The sequence below is a fragment of the Schistocerca piceifrons genome, unplaced genomic scaffold (assembly GCF_021461385.2).
Source record: "Schistocerca piceifrons isolate TAMUIC-IGC-003096 unplaced genomic scaffold, iqSchPice1.1 HiC_scaffold_902, whole genome shotgun sequence".
Lineage (NCBI taxonomy): Eukaryota > Metazoa > Arthropoda > Insecta > Orthoptera > Acrididae > Schistocerca > Schistocerca piceifrons.
This window is the reverse complement of record NW_025729171.1, coordinates 341,518-349,591: the sequence shown is the minus strand read 5'-3', so window position 1 is coordinate 349,591 and position 8,074 is coordinate 341,518.

Below are 8,074 nucleotides of genomic sequence, written 5' to 3'. Positions count from 1 at the left end.
CAATGCCGAGTACAAGAAGAATGAATCTTCTAGGAGTTTGTGTTTTAGCGGCTCCAGGGAGACCAGTATTAGACTCCGATGCACCAGTGCAGGTTTACTGTATAACTTGTACCCTCATATTGACCATGGAAAACAGAAATTGCATTGGGATTGAATACAAACGGCACAATGCCGACTTAAGTACAAGAAGAGTGAATCTTCTAAGATTTTGTACTTTGAACGCCTCCAGGGAGACCAGTATTAGATTCCGATTCACCAGTGCAGGTTTACTATATCCCTTGGACGTTCACATTTACCATGAAACACAGAACTTGCATCGGATTTGAATACTAAAGGGACAATGACGACATAAGTACAAAAAAAGTGAATTTTCCAAGAGTTTGTGGTTTGAGTGGCTCCTGAGAGACCAGTATTAAATTCTGATGCACCAGTGCAGGTTCACTGTATCCCTTGGACTTTCACATTGACCATGAAACACAGATATTGCATCGGTATTGAATACAAAAGGGAAAATGCCGACATAAGTACAAGAAGAATGAATCCTCTATGAGTTTGTGCTTTCAACGGCTCCTGGGAGACCAGTATTAGATTCCAATGAACCAGTGCAGGTTTACTGTATCCCTTGAACCTTCACATTGACCATGAAACACAGAAATCGTATCGGGATTGAATACAAAAGGCACAATACCGACTTAAGTACATGAAGAGTGAATCTTCTAAGAGTTTGTGGTTGGAGCGGCTCCTGGCAGACAAGTATTAGATTCCGATGCACCAGTGCAGGTTGACTGTATCATTTGAACCTTCACCTTGACTATCAAACACTGAAATTGCTTCGGGATTGAATACAAAATGCACAACGCCGACTTAAGTACAAGAGGAGTGAATCTTCTAAGAGTTTGTGGTTTGGGCGGCTACTGGCAGAGCCGTATTAGATTCCGATGCACCAGTGCTTCTTTACTGTATCCCTTGGACCTTCACATTGACCATGAAACACAGAAATTGCATCGGGATAGAAAACAAAACTCACAATGCCAACTTCAGCACAAAAAGAGTGATTCTTCGAAGAGTTTGTGCTTTGAGCGGCTCCTGGGAGACCTGTATTAGATTCCGATGCACCAGTTCACGTTTACTGTATCCCTCGGACCTTCACATTGACCATGAAACACAGATATTGCATCGGGATTGAATACAAAAGGGAGAATGCCGAGTTAAGTACTAGAAGGTGACTTTTCTAAGAATTTGTGGTTTGAGTGGCTCCTGAGAGACCAGTATTAGATTCCGATGCACCAGTGCACGTTTACTGTATCCCTTGGACCAACACATTGACCATGAAACACAGATATCTCATCGGGATTGAATACAAATGGCACATTGCCAACTTAAGTACAAGAAGAGTGAATCTTCTAAGAATTTGTAGTTTAAGCGGCTCATGGGAGACCAGTATTAGATTCCGATGCACCAGTGCAGGTTTACTGTATCCCTTGGACCTGAACATTGACCATGAAACACAGATATCTCATTGGGATTGAATACAAAAGGCACAATGCCGACTTAAGTATTAGAGGAGTGAATCTTCTAAGAGTTTGTGATTTGAGGGGCTTCTGGCAGACAAGTATTAGATTCCGATGCACCAGTGCAGGTTAACTGTATCCCTTGGACCTTCACATTGACCATGAAACACAGACATTGCATCGGGATTGAATACAAAAGGGAGAATGCCGAGTTAAGTACAAGAAGGTGACTTTTCTAAGAATTTGTGGTTTGAGTGGCTCCTGAGAGACCAGTATTAGAGTCTGATGCACCAGTGCACGTTTACTGTATCACTTGGACCTTCACATTGACCATGAAACACAGAAATCGCATCGGGATTGAATACAAAAGGCACAATATCGACTTAAGTACAAGAAGAATGAATCCTCTCGGAGTTTGTGCTTTCAGGGGCTCCTGGGAGACCGGTATTAGATTCCGATGCACCAGTGCTGGTTTACTGTATCCCTTGGACCTTCACATTGCCCATGAAACACAGAAACTGCATCGGGATTGAATAATAAAGGACAATGTCGAGTTAAGTACAAGAAGAATTAATCCTCTAGGAGTTTGTGCTTTGAGCGGCTCCTGGGAGACCAGTATAAGATTGCGATGCACCAGTTCAGGTTGATTGTGTCATTTCAACCTTCACATTGACTATCAAACACTTAAATTGCTTCGGGTTGAATACAAAACTCACAATGCCAACTTAAGCACAAGAAGTGTGAATCTTCGAAGAATTTGTGCTTTGAGCGTCTCCTGGGAGACCTGTATTAGATTCCGACTCACCAGTTTACGTTTACTGTATCCCTCGGACCATCACATTGAGCATGAAACACAGAAATTGCATCGGAATTGAATACAAAAGCACAATGTCGACTTAAGTACAAGAAGAGTGAATCTTATAAGGGTTTGTGTTTTGAGCGGCTCCTGGGAGACCAGTATAAGATTGCGATGCACCAGTGCAGGTTGACTGTATCATTTGAACCTTCAAATTGACTATCAAACACTCAAATTGCCTCGGGATTGAATACAAAAGGCACAATGCCGACTTAAGTACAAGGAGAGTGAATCTTCTAACAGTTTGTCGTTTGGGCGGCTCCTGGCAGACCAGTATTAGATTCCGATGCACCAGTGCTTCTTTACTGTATCCCTTGGACCTTCACATTGACCATGAAACACAGAAATTGCATCGGAATAGAATACAAAACTCACAATGCCAACTTAAGCACAAGAAGTGTGAATCTTCGAAGGGTTTGTGCTTTGAGCGTCTCCTGGGAGACCTGTATTAGATTCCGATGCACCAGTTCACGTTTACTGTATCCCTTGGACCTTCACATTGACCATGAGACACAGACATTTCATTGGGATTGAATACAAAAGGGAGAATGCCGAGTTAAGTACAAGAAGAATGAATCCTCTAGGAATTTGTGCTTCTAGCGGCTCCTGGGAGACCAGTATTAGATTCCGATGCACCAGTGCAGGTTTACTATATCCCTTGTACCCTCACATTGACCATGAAAAACAGATCTTGCATTGGTATTGAATGCAAAAGGCACTATGCCGACCTAAGTACAAGAAGAGTGAATCTTCTAAGACTTTGATCTTTGAGCGGCTCCTCGCAGACCAGTATTAGATTCCGATGCACCAGTGCAGGTTTACTGTGTCCCTTGGACCTTCACATTGACCATGAAGCACAGAAATCGCATCGAGATTGAATACAAAAGGCACAATGCCGACTTAAGTAAAAGAAGGTGAGTTTTCTAAGGGTTTGTGGTTTGAGCGGCTCCTGGGGGACCAGTATTGGATTTCGATGCACCAGTGCAGGTTTACTGTATCACTTGTACCCTCACATTGACCATGAAAAACAGAAAATGCATTGGGATTGGATACAAATCTCACAATGCCAACTAAAGCACACGAGGTGTGAATCATCGAAGAGTTTGTGATTTGAGCGTCTCCTGGGGGACATGTATTATATTCCGATGCACCAGTGCAGGTTTACTGTATAATTTGTACCCTCACATTGACCATGAAAAACAGAAATTGCATTGGGATTGAATACAAAAGGCACAATGCCGACTTAAGTTCAAGAAGAGGGAATCTTCTAAGATTATGTACTTTGAACGGCTCCAGGGAGACCAGTATTAGATTCCGATTCACCAGTGCAGGTTTACTGTATCCCTTGGACCTTCACATTGACCATGAAACACAGATATCGCATCGGGATTCAATACAAAAGGCACAATGCCGACTTAAGTACAAGTAGAGTGAACCTTCTAAGAGTTTGTGGTTTGAGCGGCTCCTGGGAGACCAGTATTAGATTCCGTGGCACCAGTGCAGGTTGACTGTATCATTTGGACCTTCACATTGACTATGAAACACAGAAATTGCATCGGGATTGAATACTAAATGCACAGTGCCGACTTAAGTACAAGAGGAGTGAATCTTCTTAGAGTTTGTGCCTTCAGCGGCTCCTGGGAGACCAGTATAAGATTCTGATGCACCAGTGTATTATTACTGTATCCCTTGGACCTTCACATTGACCATGAATCGCAGAAATTGCATCGTGATTGAATACAAAAGGGACAAAGCCGACTTAAGTACAAGAAGGTGAATTTTCTAAGGGTTTGTGGTTTGAGAGGCTCCTGGGAGACCAGTATTAGATTCCGATGAACCAGTGCAGGTTTACTGTATCCCTTGGACCTTCACATTCCCCATGAAACACAGAAATTGCATCGACATTGAATACATAACTCACAATGCCAACTAAAGCACACGAGGTGTGAATCATCGAAGAGTTTGTGATTTGAGTGTCTCTTGGGGGACCAGTATTATATTCCGATGCAGCAGAGCACGTCTACTGTATCCCCTTGACCTTCACATTGACCATGAAACACAGAAATTGCATCGAGATTGAATACAATAGGTACCATGCTGACTTAAGTACAAGAAAAGTGAAACTACTAAGGGTTTGTGCTTTGAGCGGCTTCTGGGAGACCAGTATTAGATTCCGATGCACCAGTGCAGGTTAACTGTATCCCCTGGACCTTCACATTGACCATGAAACACAGAAATTGAATCAGGATTGAATACAACTCTCACAATGCCAATTTAAGCACAAGAAGTGTGGATCTTCGAAGAGCTTGTGCTTTGATGGTCTCCTCGGTGTCCGGTATTACATTCCGATGCACCAGTGCACGATTTTGTATCCCTTTGATCTTCACATTGACCATGAAACACAGAACTTGCATCGGAATTGAATACTAAAGGGACAATGCCGACTTATGTACAAGAAGGTGAATTTTCTAAGAGTTTGTGGTTTGAGTGGCTCCTGAGAGACCAGTATTAGATTCCGATGCACCAGAGCAGGTTTACAGTATCCCTTGGACATTCACATTGCCCCTGAAACACCGAAATTGCATCGGGATTGAATACAAAAGCACAATGCCGACTTAAGTACAAGAAGAGTACATCTTATAAGGGTTTGTGCTTTGAGCGGTTCCTGGGAGACCAGTATAAGATTCCGATGCACAAGTGCAGGTTGACTGTATCATTTCAACCTTCACATTGACTATCAAACACTGAAATTGCATCGGGATTGAATACAAAAGGGACAATGCCGAGTTAAGTACAAGAAGAATGAATCTTCTAGGAGTTTGTGTTTTGGCGGCTCCAGGGAGACCAGTATTAAACTCCGATGCACCAGTGCAGGTTTACTGTATAACTTGTACCCTCATATTGACCATGGAAAACAGAAATTGCATTGGGATTGAATACAAACGGCACAATGCCGACTTAAGTACAAGAAGAGTGAATCTTCTAAGATTTTGTACTTTGAACGCCTCCAGGGAGACCAGTATTAGATTCCGATTCACCAGTGCAGGTTTACTATATCCCTTGGACGTTCACATTTACCATGAAACACAGAACTTGCATCGGAATTGAATACTAAAGGGACAATGACGACATAAGTACAAGAAAGTGAATTTTCCAAGAGTTTGTGGTTTGAGTGGCTCCTGAGAGACCAGTATTAGATTCTGATGCACCAGTGCAGGTTCACTGTATCCCTTGGACTTTCACATTGACCATGAAACACAGATATTGCATCGGTATTGAATACAAAAGGGAAAATGCCGACATAAGTACAAGAAGAATGTATCCTCTATGAGTTTGTGCTTTCAACGGCTCCTGGGAGACCAGTATTAGATTCCAATGAACCAGTGCAGGTTTACTGTATCCCTTGAACCTTCACATTGACCATGAAACACAGAAATCGTATCGTGATTGAATACAAAAGGCACAATACCGACTTAAGTACATGAAGAGTAAATCTTCTAAGAGTTTGTGGTTTGAGCGGCTCCCGGCAGACAAGTATTAGATTCCGATGCACCAGCGCAGGTTGACTGTATCATTTGAACCTTCACCTTGACTATCAAACACTGAAATTGCTTCGGGATTGAATACAAAATGCACAACGCCGACTTAAGTACAAGGGGAGTGAATCTTCTAAGCGTTTGTGGTTTGGGCGGCTACTGGCAGAGCCGTATTAGATTCCGATGCACCAGTGCTTCTTTACTGTATCCCTTGGACCTTCACATTGACCATGAAACACAGAAATTGCATCGGGATAGAATACAAAACTCACAATGCCAACTTCAGCACAAAAAGAGTGAATGTTCTAAGAGTTTGTGCTTTGAGCGGCTTCTGGCAGACAAGTATTAGATTCCGATGCACCAGTTCACGTTTACTGTATCCCTCGGACCTTCACATTGACCATGAAACACAGATATTGCATCGGGATTGAATACAAAAGGGAGAATGCCGAGTTAAGTACAAGAAGGTGACTTTTCTAAGAATTTGTGGTTTGAGTGGCTCCTGAGAGACCAGTATTAGATTCTGATGCACCAGTGCACGTTTACTGTATCCCTTGGACCTTCACATTGACCATGAAACACAGAAATCGCATCGGGATTGAATACAAAAGGCACAATACCGACTTAAGTACAAGAAGAATGAATCCACTCGGAGTTTGTGCTTTCAGGGGCTCCTGGGAGACCGGTATTAGATTCCGATGCACCAGTGCTGGTTTACTGTATCCCTTGGACCTTCACATTGCCCATGAAACACAGAAACTGCATCGGGATTGAATACAAAATTACAATGCCGAGTTAAGTACAAGAAGAATTAATCCTCTAGGAGTTTGTGCTTTGAGCGGCTCCTGGGAGACCAGTATAAGATTGCGATGCACCAGATCAGGTTGATTGTGTCATTTCAACCTTCACATTGACTATCAAACACTGAAATTGCTTCGGGTTGAATACAAAACTCACCATGCCAACTTGAGCACAAGAAGTGTGAATCTTCGAAGAATTTGTGCTTTGAGCGTCTCCTGGGAGACCTGTATTAGATTCCGACGCACCAGTTCACGTTTACTGTATCCCTCGGACCATCACATTGAGCATGAAACACAGAAATTGCATCGGGATTGAATACAAAAGCACAATGTCGACTTAAGTACAAGAAGAGTGAATCTTATAAGGGTTTGTGTTTTGAGCGGCTCCTGGGAGACCAGTATAAGATTGCGATGCACCAGTGCAGGTTGACTGTATCATTTGAACCTTCAAATTGACTATCAAACACTGAAATTGCCTCGGGATTGAATTCAAAAGGCACAATGCCGACTGAAGTACAAGAAGAATGAATCTTCTAGGAGTTTGTGCTTTCAGGGGCTCCTGGGAGACCGGTATTAGATTCCTATGAACCAGTGCTGGTTTACTGTATCCCTTGGACCTTCACATTGCCCATGAAACAGAGAAACTGCATCGGGATTGAATACAAAAGGACACTGCCGAGTTAAGTACAAGAAGAATGAATCCTCTAGGAGTTAGTGCTTTGAGCGGCTCCTGGGAGACCAGTATAAGATTGCGATGCACCAGTTCAGGTTGATTGTGTCATTTCAACCTTCACATTGACTATCAAACACTGAAATTGCTTCGGGTTGAATACAAAACTCACAATGCCAACTTAAGCACAAGAAGTGTGAATCTTCGAACAATTTGTGCTTTGAGCGTCTCCTGGGAGACCTGTATTAGATTCCGACGCACCACTTCACGTTTACTGTATCCCTCGGACCATCACATTGACCATGAAACACAGACATTGCATCGGGATTGAATACAAAAGGGAGAATGCCGAGTTAAGTACAGGAAGGTGACTTTTCTAAGAATTTGTGGTTTGAGTGGTTCCTGAGAGACCAGTATTAGTTTCCGATGCACCAGTGCAGGTTTACTGTATGCCTTGGACCTTCACATTGCCCATGAAACACAGAAATTGCATCGGCATTGAATACTAAAGGGACAATGACGACATAAGTACAAGACGGTGAATTTTCCAAGAGTTTGTGGTTTGAGTGGCTCCTGAGAGACCAGTATTAGATTCCGATGCACCAGTGCAGGTTTACTGTATCCCTTGGACCTTCACATTGCCCATGAAACACAGAAATTGCATCGGGATTGAATACAAAAGCACAATGTCGACTTAAGTA